Source organism: Anastrepha ludens, chromosome 4, assembly GCF_028408465.1.
Source record: "Anastrepha ludens isolate Willacy chromosome 4, idAnaLude1.1, whole genome shotgun sequence".
NCBI classification, from domain to species: domain Eukaryota; kingdom Metazoa; phylum Arthropoda; class Insecta; order Diptera; family Tephritidae; genus Anastrepha; species Anastrepha ludens.
In genome coordinates this window covers 99,055,300-99,070,663 of record NC_071500.1, presented here as the reverse complement: position 1 = coordinate 99,070,663, position 15,364 = coordinate 99,055,300, and positions in this window count along the sequence as shown.

Below are 15,364 nucleotides of genomic sequence, written 5' to 3'. Positions count from 1 at the left end.
AAATAAGCGATATCGGGATCAAATATTCTACCTTCCCCACCTCTCTAACACACGTGGGCACACATACATATATTTCTCTATCCCCTGCCAACTATTTTCGAAAAGTACTTTTATCATTATCTCAGCCATTTATTGTAATTTTCTACCATTTAACATTCACCAGATTCAATGCCGTTGCCATTGCCCAAAATCACCGGTTGCAACGTGCAACAGTCACATCACAAGAATAACTACTTCGTACCTCTCGACCAAATCCAACACCTTCCCTATATTCTACTCACTCATTCACTTCCCTATTTTACACGCTCACAAAGTCGTAACATACCACATTTTTCATATTTTTTCTTGCTTTCCTTTACGGGTTGCCTGCAGTCCTGTTGCTGCTACCGACGCTGCAAAAATTATTTCGATCACGTTTCCATATTTTCCAGGTCAGTTCGCTTCGTTCGATTTCAATTCGAGCGCATGTTACCAGAGTTGACTCACTGACTGGCTGCCTGGCTGACTCGCTGCATGTATACATTTACACTTTTATGATTTTTTTCGCCCTTTTTTTTGCTGAATCACCGCATATCGATTCCATTCGACTTAACTTTGCTGCTGTTAACAACAACTTCTGCAAATACAACCAATGCATTGGTAGACTAACTAACTGCAGTGTACTACTTGAATAACTGGCCGAATGACTTTCGAAATGATCCACTATGTTTGGCTGCCGCTGCTCCGACTGTTCCGAACTTGGCTAGCCACCGTGTCGTATGAGCGACTTGACAACTACTTGTTTTGGCTTGCTTGCGGTTGCTGGCAGCAAAGTCCACTAGCGCATTAATTCACGACTATTTTGGTGGTTCGCGTATTTTCGTACAATGTTTTTTTTTTATTTTTAAAGTTCATGCTTTTAAATTTGTTTCGCATGAAGTTTTGAGGAAACATTAAACTTAGCCTTAATTCACTGCTGTAGTAATGCGTGGGGTATTAGCTCTGGTGTGAATCATCAAATGAAGATAATTTGTAAATATTAAATAATGATGGTATTTGAACGAGAAACTCATAAATATTTTCAACAAAATTTTGCAGTTACTATAACAAACGATTTCTGACTGATCTTACAGAAGTGAATAGTAAATAGGGGTGCAAAACTTGGAAATGCTTTACTAGAAATTTTTTAATGAAGGCTTCTGAAAAATTAAGGGGCTCAATTATGTGCGCTTCTGAAAACACTCTTTAGAGCAGAGGCCGCTAAACAGCTTTAATTCATTTGTACTAATTTAGCAGCCAATTTGTTAGTGACACAAATGAGTAGGATGTTCAGGGTATTCTTGCCTCTTGAAATCAGTAAAATCAAAAAATATCAATAACATTTATCAGGAAAAATAGGTCCAGGAAAAATAGGCCCAGATGTACATTTTACATTTTTTCTTGAAAGTGGTCTAAACCACCCTTTCGTGTGAGAGCTAATGGGTTAAAGTGTTCAACAAAACTATTCCTCTCAAAATTTTACTATTTATACCCAACCTACATATTTCGCTCCGATAAGAGTTCTAAGCCTTTTTTCCACTTATTCCAAAACACTCAGGCAAAGTATGCAAATTTAACATAGCCATAAAAAAAATGCCCCTGAAAAATATTTGGAAATACAAATCTTTCACCTGAGTAGGAGTCACGGTGTTATCCCACAGAGGGGGTTAAGTCATGGTGTTTTTTGGGATATTTTCAAATCAGTCCAGTTCACATACATCTTAATATTTTTCCGAAATATTTTGGCGGAAGTCTAAGTGCAACTAAAAACAGTACACATCTTTTTCGCATTAAGGTTGATGTACCCCAATATGCGAGTATATATGTATGTATGTATGTATGTTAATACCACTATATAATTGTAAATAAAGATCTTCATATGGCTTTTGTGTGCATACGTCTCTGACATGTCACTTCAAATCACATTTAACAACTTCCTACAAGAGTTCAGCGCACTCACACGTACGTTGGTGGTACATGACGTATGAGTAATGGCAAGCATTCACAGGTGCAATAGCGCTGGGCAAAAATTGTGCAATTGCAAGTATGGGTAAAAAACATACGGGTATGTATAAAATCATATATTTTTGTTGGCTTTGTTACAAATGAGAACATTTTGCTGACCTCTTACCAAAGTGCTGGTACAGTAATTTTTTGTGCACAACGGAAACGTGTAAAGCCATCAATGTCACATACAAACAATTTCGAATACACTATAATGGAAAAGCTATGGGTTGGTACACGTGAGGACAGAGTGATCTTGGACAAATATTAACTACCGTTTTTGAGCAGTCACTGGAATACAATAGGATAAGTGTAATAGAAAGTGTGTGTATATGGTAAGTATACGAGCTTTAATGCCGGGATATGGGTGTGGAATTTAAATAAATTATTTTTATATAGGTCTATTTATAAGTTCGTGCGGTTTTACAACAGATGGCGTAACTTGATTATTATTCCATCGATCCACATTTCCAAACATTCATTGGAGAGCTACTGTCGTAAGGCACAAACGTCAGTATAAGTTTTTTATTTGAAGCGTAAACAACAATATTTTTACCACACTTGAAAATGTCGAATTTCGTGCCAAATAATGTGTTTTTGCGGGGAATTCTTCTTCATTATTTTAATATGAAGAAAAAAGCAGCCGAAAGTCATCGTATCTTGGTGGAAGTTTATGGTGAGCATGCTCTATCTGAGCGAACGTGCCAGAAGTGGTTTGCACGCTTTAAAAGTGGTGATTTTGGCTTGGAAGACGAAGAACGCGAGGGTGCGCCGCCAAAGTTCATGGATACCGAATTGGAGGAATTGCTCGATCAAGATCCGGCTCAAACGCAAGAAGAGGTTGCAAAAACTTTGGGAGTTGATCAATCAACCATTTCCAAACGTTTAAAAGCCATGGGAATGATCCGAAAGGTAGGCCATTGGGTGCCGTATGAATTGAAGCCAAGAGACGTTGAACGCCGTTTTATGGCATGCGAACAACTGCTTCAACGGCACAAAAGAAAGGGTTTTTTGCATCGAATTGTGACTGGCGATGAAAAGTGGGTCCATTACGACAATCCAAAACGTCGGGCAACGTATGGATACCCTGGCCATGCTTCAACATCGACGTCGGCGCAGAATATTCATGGCCTGAAGGTTATGCTGTGTATCTGGTGGGACCAGCTGGGTGTTGTGTATTATGAGCTACTGAAACCGAATGAAACGATTACGGGGGATGTCTACCGACGACAATTGATGCGTTTGAGCCGAGCACTGCGAGAAAAACGGCCGCAATACGCCGATAGACACGACAAAGTTATTTTGCAACATGACAATGCTCGGCCACATGTTGCACAAGTGGTCAAAACATACTTAGAAACGTTCAAATGGGATGTCCTACCCCACCCGCTGTATAGTCCAGACCTTGCGCCATCCGATTACTATCTCTTCCGATCGATGCAACATGGCCTGGCTGACCAGCACTTCCGTAATTACGATGAAGTCAAAAAATGGATCGATTCGTGGATTGCGGCAAAACCGACCGAATTTTTCACAAAGGGAATCCGTGAATTGCCAGAAAGATGGGAAAAAGTAGTAGTAAGCGATGGACAATATTTTGAATATTAAATTTGTAACCATTTTACGTCAATAAAGTTTCAAATTTCGAAAAAAAACCGCACGAACTTATTCATAGTCCATTAGCTCTCACTCAAATCTCGTTATGTCTGTAAATATATATTATTTTTTGACTGACGTTTTGGCCCACTTTGTGGAACTAGAATTTGACAAGATTTTGACCACATATAAAATCGACGATGGAGAATCCAAAAATTCAATAAAAAAATAATAGCCTATGAGCACATAGGCTATTGTTATACTAAGGGGGCAATTTCTTAATTCATTTAGCATCTTTTTGTAATAATTTTTTTTCCAATTTACTACAAATGTCAACTTTGGCACTTAGTTATTTTTATAACAATTATGGAAATATAAGCGTAACATTAAATTATTTAAAGTACATTTCTTTTTACAGCAGAAGAGGGAAAATGCATATAAGAATTATATGACTTAAAACGTAGAACAGGTTGATATTTATTTTAGTGATGAAGTAACTGCTAGGGCTGTTGGAGTTATTCGTTTTAGTCTTCGTTTTTGCAGTTCTGAATGTGAAATTTTCAGTATATCTTCGTTTGTGTGTACTAGCAGTCTGTGCATGTGATTTGTGCTGCGTTCTCTTGAATGACTTCTTCCATAAATTTAATAAATAGTATAGTATATCGTCATTGGTCATGTACCAGCCTGCGTTTGTGATAGTCCTTAGGGTTTTTGATTCTAGTCGTTGCATTATTTTAAGGTTTGATTTGCTTGCTTTTCCCCATAGTTTGATGCCATATTTCCAGATCGCAGTTATAAGTGTCTTGTAGATTAATAATTTATTACCAAATGAAAGTCGCGAGTCGTTTCGTAGTAGCCAGTAGAGTTGTCTGAATTTAAATTAAAAAGCTTTTTGAGTTCAATTTGCCGTAGTATGTACACAAATAGTTTTATCTAGTGAGGACCTTCAGTGATAATTTTTAAATAAAACTTCAAAATAGTTAGTATATAAATTAAGGTTGAATGTATTAAAAAATTCAAAAAATTATGTGCCCTTAGTTTGTCTGAGAAAATTCATTAAAATCTGTAAAGCCAAACAACAAAACCAAAAAAAGTAAACATAAACCAAAACCCAGCCTTGTCGCTCTACGGTGTCAGTAAGGTGGCGCATCATCATGTCACTCAGCTTATACAATAATTATTATAACCGATATTTTCAACATGTTATCGTGTTAGCGAAACTTCGATTAGACACCGTTGCTCTTTTTCATACTTTTGTTGCAGGCTGACGTTGAAGATCGATGCTATGCGGGCAACCCCAAAAACATCCAGAACTTTATGATGAATATCGGCAAGTCATTCATGGAGGAAGCCAGTTACCGTCAATATTGACTTAGATGTTTCCAATCAAAATGAGAAAGAGGCAGTGATTTAAACGAAATTAGATTCCGCAGTTATTTTTGCTCTTTTCTATTCAAATAAAAATTATTCAAAAATATTAGACGGTGTTTTCTGTGACACTTTTAAAAATAAACCATCCATTCCCTTTCCGATTTATTAGAATGCTTCAAAATCATATATATATATATATTTTTTTTTTTTTTTTTGATGCTGACCATAAATTTAAGAAAATCTTACCTGAGAGAAAAGACATTTTTTTTTATTTTTTTTTTTTTTTTTTTGAATTTTTTAAAGTTTATGTGCTTTTGGGATCTGTGTAATAAAGTGAAATTCTGTTTTTTTTACATTTTTACATACAGATACAGCTTAATGTATTTGTTATAGGAAATTCATAAGGAGAGACTAAAGAATATGGTTCTGTAAACATTTTATTCCAAATTGACGAAAAAGTTAAATCTTCTCAAGCATTCATGGCACGGTTGTGGCAGTGTTTATCACTACATAAATTAAAAAAAATTATAAAATTTAATTTACTTCAAAATGTATAATAATTTAAAATTTTATTTTAATTCAATAAAAAAAAATGTTATCAACTTTTAATATAATTAGAATTATTTTTAATTTTAATCAATTTTTAAAAGTGAAACTTCTTAGGTGTCGTTGGACGAGCGAGAATGGAGAGTAAAATTTCAAGGCCATGCTACGTTTTGGGCATTTTCGTTCCGCGAGAGAGAAAAAAGATATAACGTAGAGGAAAAGGAGAGAGAGAGAGAGAGAGCTATACCTTATATATATTTGATGATGACTTTTTGTTGTACAGTGCAATAGTTGAAACTGTTCGGTGCCGCCGCGACCATTTCAGACCGTTCAGCACTATGGAAACTAGAATGATGGCCGTTACGGCTGTGCCTATTGATGCATTTTGTTCTTGTAGTCGCTAGGCTTTGAATTTTAGTTTTGGAAACATACGCATGTAGAGGCATAAAGTGAGTGTGTGTGGTTATATGTACATACATATGTATATACGTATATGCATTTTTTGCTTAGAATAGAAACATCTACGTACTACATTGTCCCAACATATGTATTCATATATGCATACGTACATATGTATATGTGAACGCATTAGGTTTGGATGAGATTTTTGCATCTATACATATATTAGATATATGTTTGCATATGTTTGTCTATTTGCTATTGATTTTCATGTAAATTTTGTCTATTTGTATTCTCAGCAAATGTTGTGAATTTATTTAGATATATATTATTTCTCCCGCTCTCTCTCTCATTCTCTCTCGGGTCTCTCGAGTAGATTAAAAAATATTGTTTTGTAAACATTTCATACGGACTTTAGGGGGAAGTAAATTATTCTCTTGGGAATTCAACGGTAGTTCTCAATTGGCAGCACAGGTAATTATTATATTAAAAACAATTTTAATAATTGTTTTTTTTTGCATCCTATTATGGGGCTTATTATCCTAATAAACTTATATGGGGTGGGCCATATAAAATTTGCTTTTTGAATAGGCTATAAAAAACAAAAACTAATCAATATTTTTGCAAACTTTTTTTTTTTATTTTGAAGATTGAACATTGTCATTTATGAATAAAAAATAATATCGTTCAAAAGACTGTCACGACTGGCTTTAGAGTAGGCCATTCGATCAACCCAAGTTTTAAGCACATTTTCGATTGTTTGGGCTCCAATTTCATGAATGGCAACTTCTATTTCGTGTTTTAAATCATCAATCGTCTCTGAATGGTTCGCATAGCATTTGACGTTAACGGCTCCCCACAAAAAATAGTCCAACGGGCTTAAATCACAGCTCCGAGTCGGCCAATTGATATCGGAATTTCGGCTGATTATTCGGGTTTCAAAAACGGTAGCCAAAAGTTCGAGTGTAACTTTGGCAGTGTGACAAGTTGCACCGTCCTGTTGAAACCAAATGTCGTCCATGTCATCCTCTTCAATTTTTGGAAACAAAACCTCGTTGAGCATGTCACAGTAACGCTCGCCATTTACTGTAACCGCGGAAGAAGAAGACTCACCACTTTGGAAATAGGTTTTCAATATTTCCCAATTTTGTTCAAGCGTATAACGTCCCATTTCGTAAATGTCAAACCTATAAGTAAATTATAAACACATTTGACATGTCATTTGTGTTACCATTCTCAAAAAAATAGGTGGTTCAAAAAGCAAGCGCTATATGACCCACCCTGTATGTGCGAGCTGGTACAAGGTGGCCCAAAATTAATCATTTTATTTAGGATAAACTTTTTTACTAAAGACAAGCTATGATTTTGTGTGATGGAAATCTTTGCTTTTGCCTTAAGGCACTCCTTACTCGTTGTATGTTCGTATACTGTAGCTGTCCACTTCCTAGAGGATGACTAATTTTGCGCCACCATAATTGTCACCTTTGATAAGTGTTCGATTAAGCTTTTCCTCTGGTTCGTGGTATTCATTTTAACGTTGTCGTCAAAGCCCTACAGTTTTGTGCCATCTCCGAATGGCATATAGGTTTCATAGGCAGTCTTTTCATATCATTAAAATGCACTCGACGGGTTATGGTTGCATGCTCTGGGGCGACTGCTATTAGAAACTTATTTTCTATTAGTTAACTAATTCGTAGATATCGTACACAAAAAACCCGTGACTAAACGAATAGTAATCACACACAAACCTGCTCGGCATATACTCGGTGCCTACTGGGGTAGCCAAAAAAATTGTTTTTCAAATTGTTCCAAAAAAATTACATACCTATTTTGTTTTCTGTCATATTTTCCCGTGTTACCAACACTTTGAAGATTACCATTGAACTCCTAGGGGAAAAATTCATTTATCAAATTATTAAATGTCCTCTCACAAATGTTCAAATGTTCAAGTATATCTAAGCTATACTTAAAAAAACAATTTTTGTGGACCATTAATAATTTTACTCCCAGCATTTTTGTTTAATTTCAGGAAGTTTTCAAGGTCCCACTTATTTTTACATACCATTCTAGAGCAGGTTAGAACGGTTTCTGTTTCTTACGTAGCTTAATAAAACAAACAATCAAACTGTCACTGAATGAATTAAATAGGTAAGTATGAACTATTGTCACAGTGTTTTTTTTTTTGTTGTAGTCTGTCAGAAATCATGCATTTCTACAATATATTTACTAAAAAAAAACTATTGTAATATTTCATAATTTTATCCCAATAAATTTTAGGTCACCCTAATACATATGTACTAGTACGGATCGATTTAAAAATTGCTCATTGCTCTGTTAAAATCGTATTCTAGGGATCAAAATAAGAAACTTTGCCGAAGGAACCATGCCTCTAAAACGAATTCTAATGTTCCCCAATTTCAAAATATCACCATTTTTGGCCTTTACCTGAAAAAATCAGCTAAATGGCTATGTTTTTTCTTTATTTTTATTTATTTATAATAATATTTATTATTTATTAATAATAATATCTATTTTTTCTCTTAAGAAATTTAATTATTATTCAGAACATAATTTACGTATTATGTAAATGAAAAAATTTATTTAAGTGAGTTATAGAAGAGAAACTAAAAAGTTCGACCCAAATTGGGGGACATCAGAATTCATTTTAGAGGTATGGTTCCTTCGGCAAAGTTTCTTATTTTGATCCCTAGAATATGACTTTCACAGAGCAATGGGCGATTTTTTTGCCTCCCCACAAATCGACCCGGCCTAATATGTACATACTTCTACTCATACATACTTGTCTAGACTCTTGGAGTCCACTTGTGCGCACTTTTGTTTAACTTTAGCACATCACGTCGCGACTTTTTCTCACACACAATCGCTGAGATGTAGAATTTTCTCTACTAAAGTAAATGCTAAAACATTCAAGCTAGCAACGACTTGAATTCGTAGTACGAAAAGGCAGTGCATATACAAGTTTTTAACTTCTTTTTATTGCCAAAACTTAGATGAAACCAAACTTTATCGGCATTGACCACAATCAGAAAAAATGACCTTTTGTGTGTGTGAAGAATATCAAATAACCGAGATGAAAATCTGTAGCAATATCAAAAAAATATGTACTTTTTGGCATATAAACTTATTGCCTGTTCGCTATCAGCATTAGTTGTCTTTTTTGCGCTCTTTTCTCGTTCCTTCCTTATAATCTTTGCTAACTTAATGGCGCCACGTACCGCCGCTTGACATTGAATTTTATTGGCATCGCCCTTCAGCTGCTACGTCACACCAACTCAGCATGTTTTTGCAAAGAATATATCACACATAAATATGTAATCATATTCATAAATTCACTTCAATGCGGAGGCAGAGCGAGTAGGCCACACTGCAGGAAAACCAGCTGACTGCTGAATGAAAAATCTTCTGGTGAAATAATAAATGCGTGAAAAAAAGTTCGTCTTCTAATATCCAGCAAATATGAGAAGACATTTATACTTATCCCTATTGAATCAAGGTTTGTACCATCAAGTGAATTCCCCAAATACTTGGTAATAATTGCTAGGCACCATATCAAAGCTCTACGATGAGTGTAACAGAACCACTTTACTAGCCTCTCAAAGTTTTTTATGTGTTGTTAAAGACGCATGCGATCTGGCATTGTCGAGATGGAACACACCACTCTTCTCATACGCCAATACTGACCGCTTCTGGTGGATTGACCGCTTCATTCTGGTAAGTTATTTACAGTAGAGATCCGAGCTGGAGGTAGCTCATCGTGAATGATTCCTTTTCGATCTCACCAAACACACAGTATACTTTCTTGACCATGCATCTTTGCTTAACAATATTTTAAGATATCTCACCGCGATTTAACCAGCATACTTTTTAAGCTGCTGTTCTCGTATGTGACCTCTTTTTCCATCCGCTTCAAAAATGCGTCGACTTTGTTACGTTTCAGCAAATACTGAGAAGGGTCAATTCGGTTGAAAAGTTTACTTTGCGTCAAGTCTTATTCAACGAGTTTAGGAAGAATCTTCATGAGACCCGATTCACTAAAGACATCTAGCGAAAAAAAATCGGAGATTTTTCCTTTAACTATATTATTCAATATTCTTGGCCAAGTTTATGATCCTGTTCATATTAAAATATACTCGTATACCGAAGAAGATGAACTTTATGAGTTTTATGGATGCTCATAATAGGACTATGAATAAGTTCGTGCGGTTTTTTTCGAAATTTGAAACTTTATTGACGTAAAATGGTTACAAATTTAATATTCAAAATATTGTCCATCGCTTACTACTACTTTTTCCCATCTTTCTGGCAATTCACGGATTCCCTTTGTGAAAAATTCGGTCGGTTTTGCCGCAATCCACGAATCGATCCATTTTTTGACTTCATCGTAATTACGGAAGTGCTGGTCAGCCAGGCCATGTTGCATCGATCGGAAGAGATAGTAATCGGATGGCGCAAGGTCTGGACTATACGGCGGGTGGGGTAGGACATCCCATTTGAACGTTTCTAAGTATGTTTTGACCACTTGTGCAACATGTGGCCGAGCATTGTCATGTTGCAAAATAACTTTGTCGTGTCTATCGGCGTATTGCGGCCGTTTTTCTCGCAGTGCTCGGCTCAAACGCATCAATTGTCGTCGGTAGACATTCCCCGTAATCGTTTCATTCGGTTTCAGTAGCTCATAATACACAACACCCAGCTGGTCCCACCAGATACACAGCATAACCTTCAGGCCATGAATATTCTGCGCCGACGTCGATGTTGAAGCATGGCCAGGGTATCCATACGTTGCCCGACGTTTTGGATTGTCGTAATGGACCCACTTTTCATCGCCAGTCACAATTCGATGCAAAAAACCCTTTCTTTTGTGCCGTTGAAGCAGTTGTTCGCATGCCATAAAACGGCGTTCAACGTCTCTTGGCTTCAATTCATACGGCACCCAATGGCCTACCTTTCGGATCATTCCCATGGCTTTTAAACGTTTGGAAATGGTTGATTGATCAACTCCCAAAGTTTTTGCAACCTCTTCTTGCGTTTGAGCCGGATCTTGATCGAGCAATTCCTCCAATTCGGTATCCATGAACTTTGGCGGCGCACCCTCGCGTTCTTCGTCTTCCAAGCCAAAATCACCACTTTTAAAGCGTGCAAACCACTTCTGGCACGTTCGCTCAGATAGAGCATGCTCACCATAAACTTCCACCAAGATACGATGACTTTCGGCTGCTTTTTTCTTCATATTAAAATAATGAAGAAGAATTCCCCGCAAAAACACATTATTTGGCACGAAATTCGACATTTTCAAGTGTGGTAAAAATATTGTTGTTTACACTTCAAATAAAAAACTTATACTGACGTTTGTGCCTTACGACAGTAGCTCTCCAATGAATGTTTGGAAATGTGAATCGATGGAATAATAATCAAGTTACGCCATCTGTTGTAAAACCGCACGAACTTATAAATATATTAGAAAATTTATTGAGCTCGCGAAGCGTGATTATACAGGTGTCGGTAGTTGCAGAGAAGGCAAAAAATACTGATTAATCTTCTTGATCATTTCAGTTCTTGACATCTATCGAAGAACACATCGAGCATTTTCACGTATTATGAATTAATTTCGCCTTAAATTGTGGGGGATTTAATAAATTTTTAAACTGCAAATATTATAATCTAACTCATAGGTTAAAACTTATACCAAACGTATTAATATAAAGGGATTATGCTAACTTCAGAAAGTTTACTTTTGTTTTCTTTTATCGTTTTGTCTCTCTTTCATAACTGCAGCTTCGACAATAATCACTTAAAACATTTGAATTGTTAAAAAAAGTTTACGACGATGATTGTCTATATCGAACCAGAGTTCAAGAGTGGGTTCAAAGATGGTTGTAAAGGCATAAATGACAATGAACATACGGGCCGCCCAAAATCAATAATCAAACCTCCTTCGAAATTGTTCGTAAATTTATAAAAAATTAACTGAAATCATCGTTGAAATATGAACGAAACGAGTTAAATACAGGGTTGCCCATATTCGACGAACCCATCTGTTTTTTCGGTCCATTCCAATCGACGAGGCTTGTCCGCAGGCAACAATCTTTGCGTCAATTGAATCTTATACAGGAATAAATGCAAATCAATGCCGATAATTTGTTATAAAGTGGTCCAAGCAATGCCCAATTGCTGAGAACGGTGATTTTGGGATGTCCTTGGTGACGTCTCAACACTGACCCGTACAAGAGCAATATTCTCATCCGATCACCTTGGTCGTACAAACCTTGGTCGTACCTTTCATATAAACGTTTAATGTGTTCTAAGAAGGCGCACTTTTCACATTATTTAATTTTTTATACCCACGTTGCGTTTTCACAATTGATTTCTTCTGTTGAATGTAAATTTCAACAATTTGGGAGCGCTCGCGTGGCTTGTACTGTTCCATGGTAAAAATCTGCTTGGACTGACGCTAACAACGCGGTATGTCATTAAGCGATCTGACGTCTCTGTCAAAATATACAGGGTTTCTAGATGGGTCCGTCGAATATTGGCTACCCTGTATCTCCAAAATATCGATTTATCGCATTTTAAGTGATCAATTGGACTTACGAAAGGTCTGCGCACGTTTCATTCCGCACAAGTTAACTGAAGACCAAAAATTGCTCAGAATTCAACATTCGAAAGACCTCATTAAAGAGGCGAGAAAATACGAGAATTTCTTTTACAACATAGTAACTGGTGATGAAACGTGGTGCTTCCAACATGAACCTGAAACTAATCGTCAAAGTGCCGAATGGAAGGCCCCAAAAGAGCAACCAGCCTAAAAATCGCGTTGGGAGAAGTTAAAAATGAAGTCGATGCTCATTTGGTTTCACGATTCCTAGGGAATTGTCCACAAGGAGTTCATGCCAATGGGCCAAACCGGCAATGCAATTTCCTATATAGGCGTTTTGAAGTGTTTGTTACATCGCAATCGTCGAGTTCGCCCTGAATACCGCAAAGAAGGAAGCTGGCGCTTATTGCATGATAATGCACCATCTCATCGATCCACACTTGTGACTGATTTTTTGACTAGAAATCGCATTTTAGCCATCAATCACCCACTGTATTCGCCTGATATGGCTTCTTGAGACTTCTACCTATTCGGAAAATTGCATTTGGCCATGAAAGGAAAACGTTTTGCGTCCGTAGAGGCCATCCAAACGGCTTGTACCGACCTCCTGAAGGACATTCCGATCAATGACCTGAAACTCCTTCGAAAAGCTTTTACATCGCGCAAAACAGTGTTTCGAGGTCAAAGGATTAAATAAACTCGAAGTTATCAGAACAAAGCTTTTGTCGTTTCTATTTTAGCTCAGACTTGTTAATTTTGGACTTCACCTTGTATCACCTTGATAATTGTAATCAGTATTATGGCTGATAGTGACGCCTAAAACATCGAAATCCAGAATGATGTGGATCATTATCTTTTCGTTCCTGAAGCTCAATGTTTGGACAGAAGGCATTGATGTGGCTTTAGTTAATAAAGATATATATATTAGGATGTAATTTTGATTTTCTTAATTTTCATTTCTTGTTTCGTTTAGATTTGAGGCAAAGATTTGAGGGACATCAGAAACGTTATGTTTTAACTTTCAAGCCAAGATCAAGTCTCTTGGGTGTGCAGGTAACATTTCTCTGATCTGGGTTCCAGGACATTGGGATATAGAGGGAAATGAAATTGCTGATGAGCTTACCAGGAAGGGAACTGAAGTGGACTCAGAGACCTCCTACCCGGTCAGCGACGTCCCCCTGATAGTTGTTAAAGGGCAACTGCACAAATTATTTCCGAGGAAAGCGCAGAAAATATAGAGCTTCATTTCTTCAGGTGCGCTTTCGATAACCCTTTGGCCCCAGTACAATACACGAAAGACTCAGAAAGTTCTTTGGACTCATCGCCATTCAATTCCAAACTCGTAGTTTTGTTTACCTGCCACTATAAGATCGCCACACACGTGGTAAAGTTAGCGTTACCATTTAACCTCCATTGCAGAAGTTGTGGGGACCTTTCAGAGAAGGAGACTGTTGAGCACTTTCTATGTAAATATTTGGATTTGGCAACTAGACAATCAAGGTCACTGGATGCTCCTTTCTTTGACAGCCTGGTGCAGTGCACCAACCTCAATTCCATCAATCTTCTCCATTATATCAACAACTCTGGCTGGCTGTAAATATCTGCTTGTTGGAGGTCTCATAATGGAGGTCTGAAGATGGCGTTTGAAGTTGCTGCAAAATCGCGTTGATTGGAAAAGTTGTTTTTGTGTTTGCTGACCGATGTACTAATTCATACATACAATGATGGAAAACTTGAAGGGAACTTAATGTAGAAATCACCATCCATCACTGTGCGAAAACTGTTTTGATTGCCTGTATATGCATCATTAACTATCACTAATCAAACTGGGTATGACATCTGCAGATTCTTTGAGTAAAGAATTAGACTGCAAGACACATACTTGAGAAATGCCCTCCTCTGGTGTGTAAGTGTAAAAGAATCCTGATTGACAATAAAGTATGGGACACTGCACGAGTTCGAAAAATTATGTACCAAAGTTGTTCGCGGAGGCACTCTTAAAGGGCATGCATTCTCTAGGTGCTTTAAGGAAACACAATGGATCTTAAAGCCGGAATTTTCGATCCCTCATCAAGAATAATAACAATAACCCATCACTCAGTTATCTTCGTGACTATATTTGCGCAGTTGCAACAGAAATTCGAGCTATTGCCATAATCTAAAAATAATTTAAGCCCGCATTCACATGAAATCAGAGTCTAAAATTAATTCTCGCATTCATTGTAACCCATTAGCAAAGGCATTTCATTCCATTCACTTAAATATGTATAAGCAAATGAAATATTTTTAAATAAAACTACAGTAAATACTGCAATAAAACTAACGAGAAAAAATAAGGGACATTCGCTTAGTATGTACCGGGCAACCCAACCACCCACCCACCCACAATTCCAATAAAACTTGCGCACGCACTGAATTTCAACAGAAAAGTAAATTCTTGTTTGACCAGTAAACTTGAAATAAATTGCAATTCGAGTCAAACAAACCAAGCGAAATTCCACGTACTCAAAGGGTGAAAGTATTTGCGTAACAAATAAATTAAAAAAACTACAGTTGCAGGGTTTGAGTGTGGCTTAAATGTATGCATACACACACACATACATATATGCATGTATATATAATACGTATACAAATAAAAATTGTAAATATTTGAAAGCAGCCAGCATTGCGCTTCTACTTAGAGCGCAATAAATGTGTAAGCATAAGGTGGCGCAAAATTAATCATGCAACTTTGTTTTTAAATAAATTTTTTATTAAATAAAAAAAACTGATTTTCAATGTTGAAAAACCTTATTTTAACCTTTACGCGCTTCA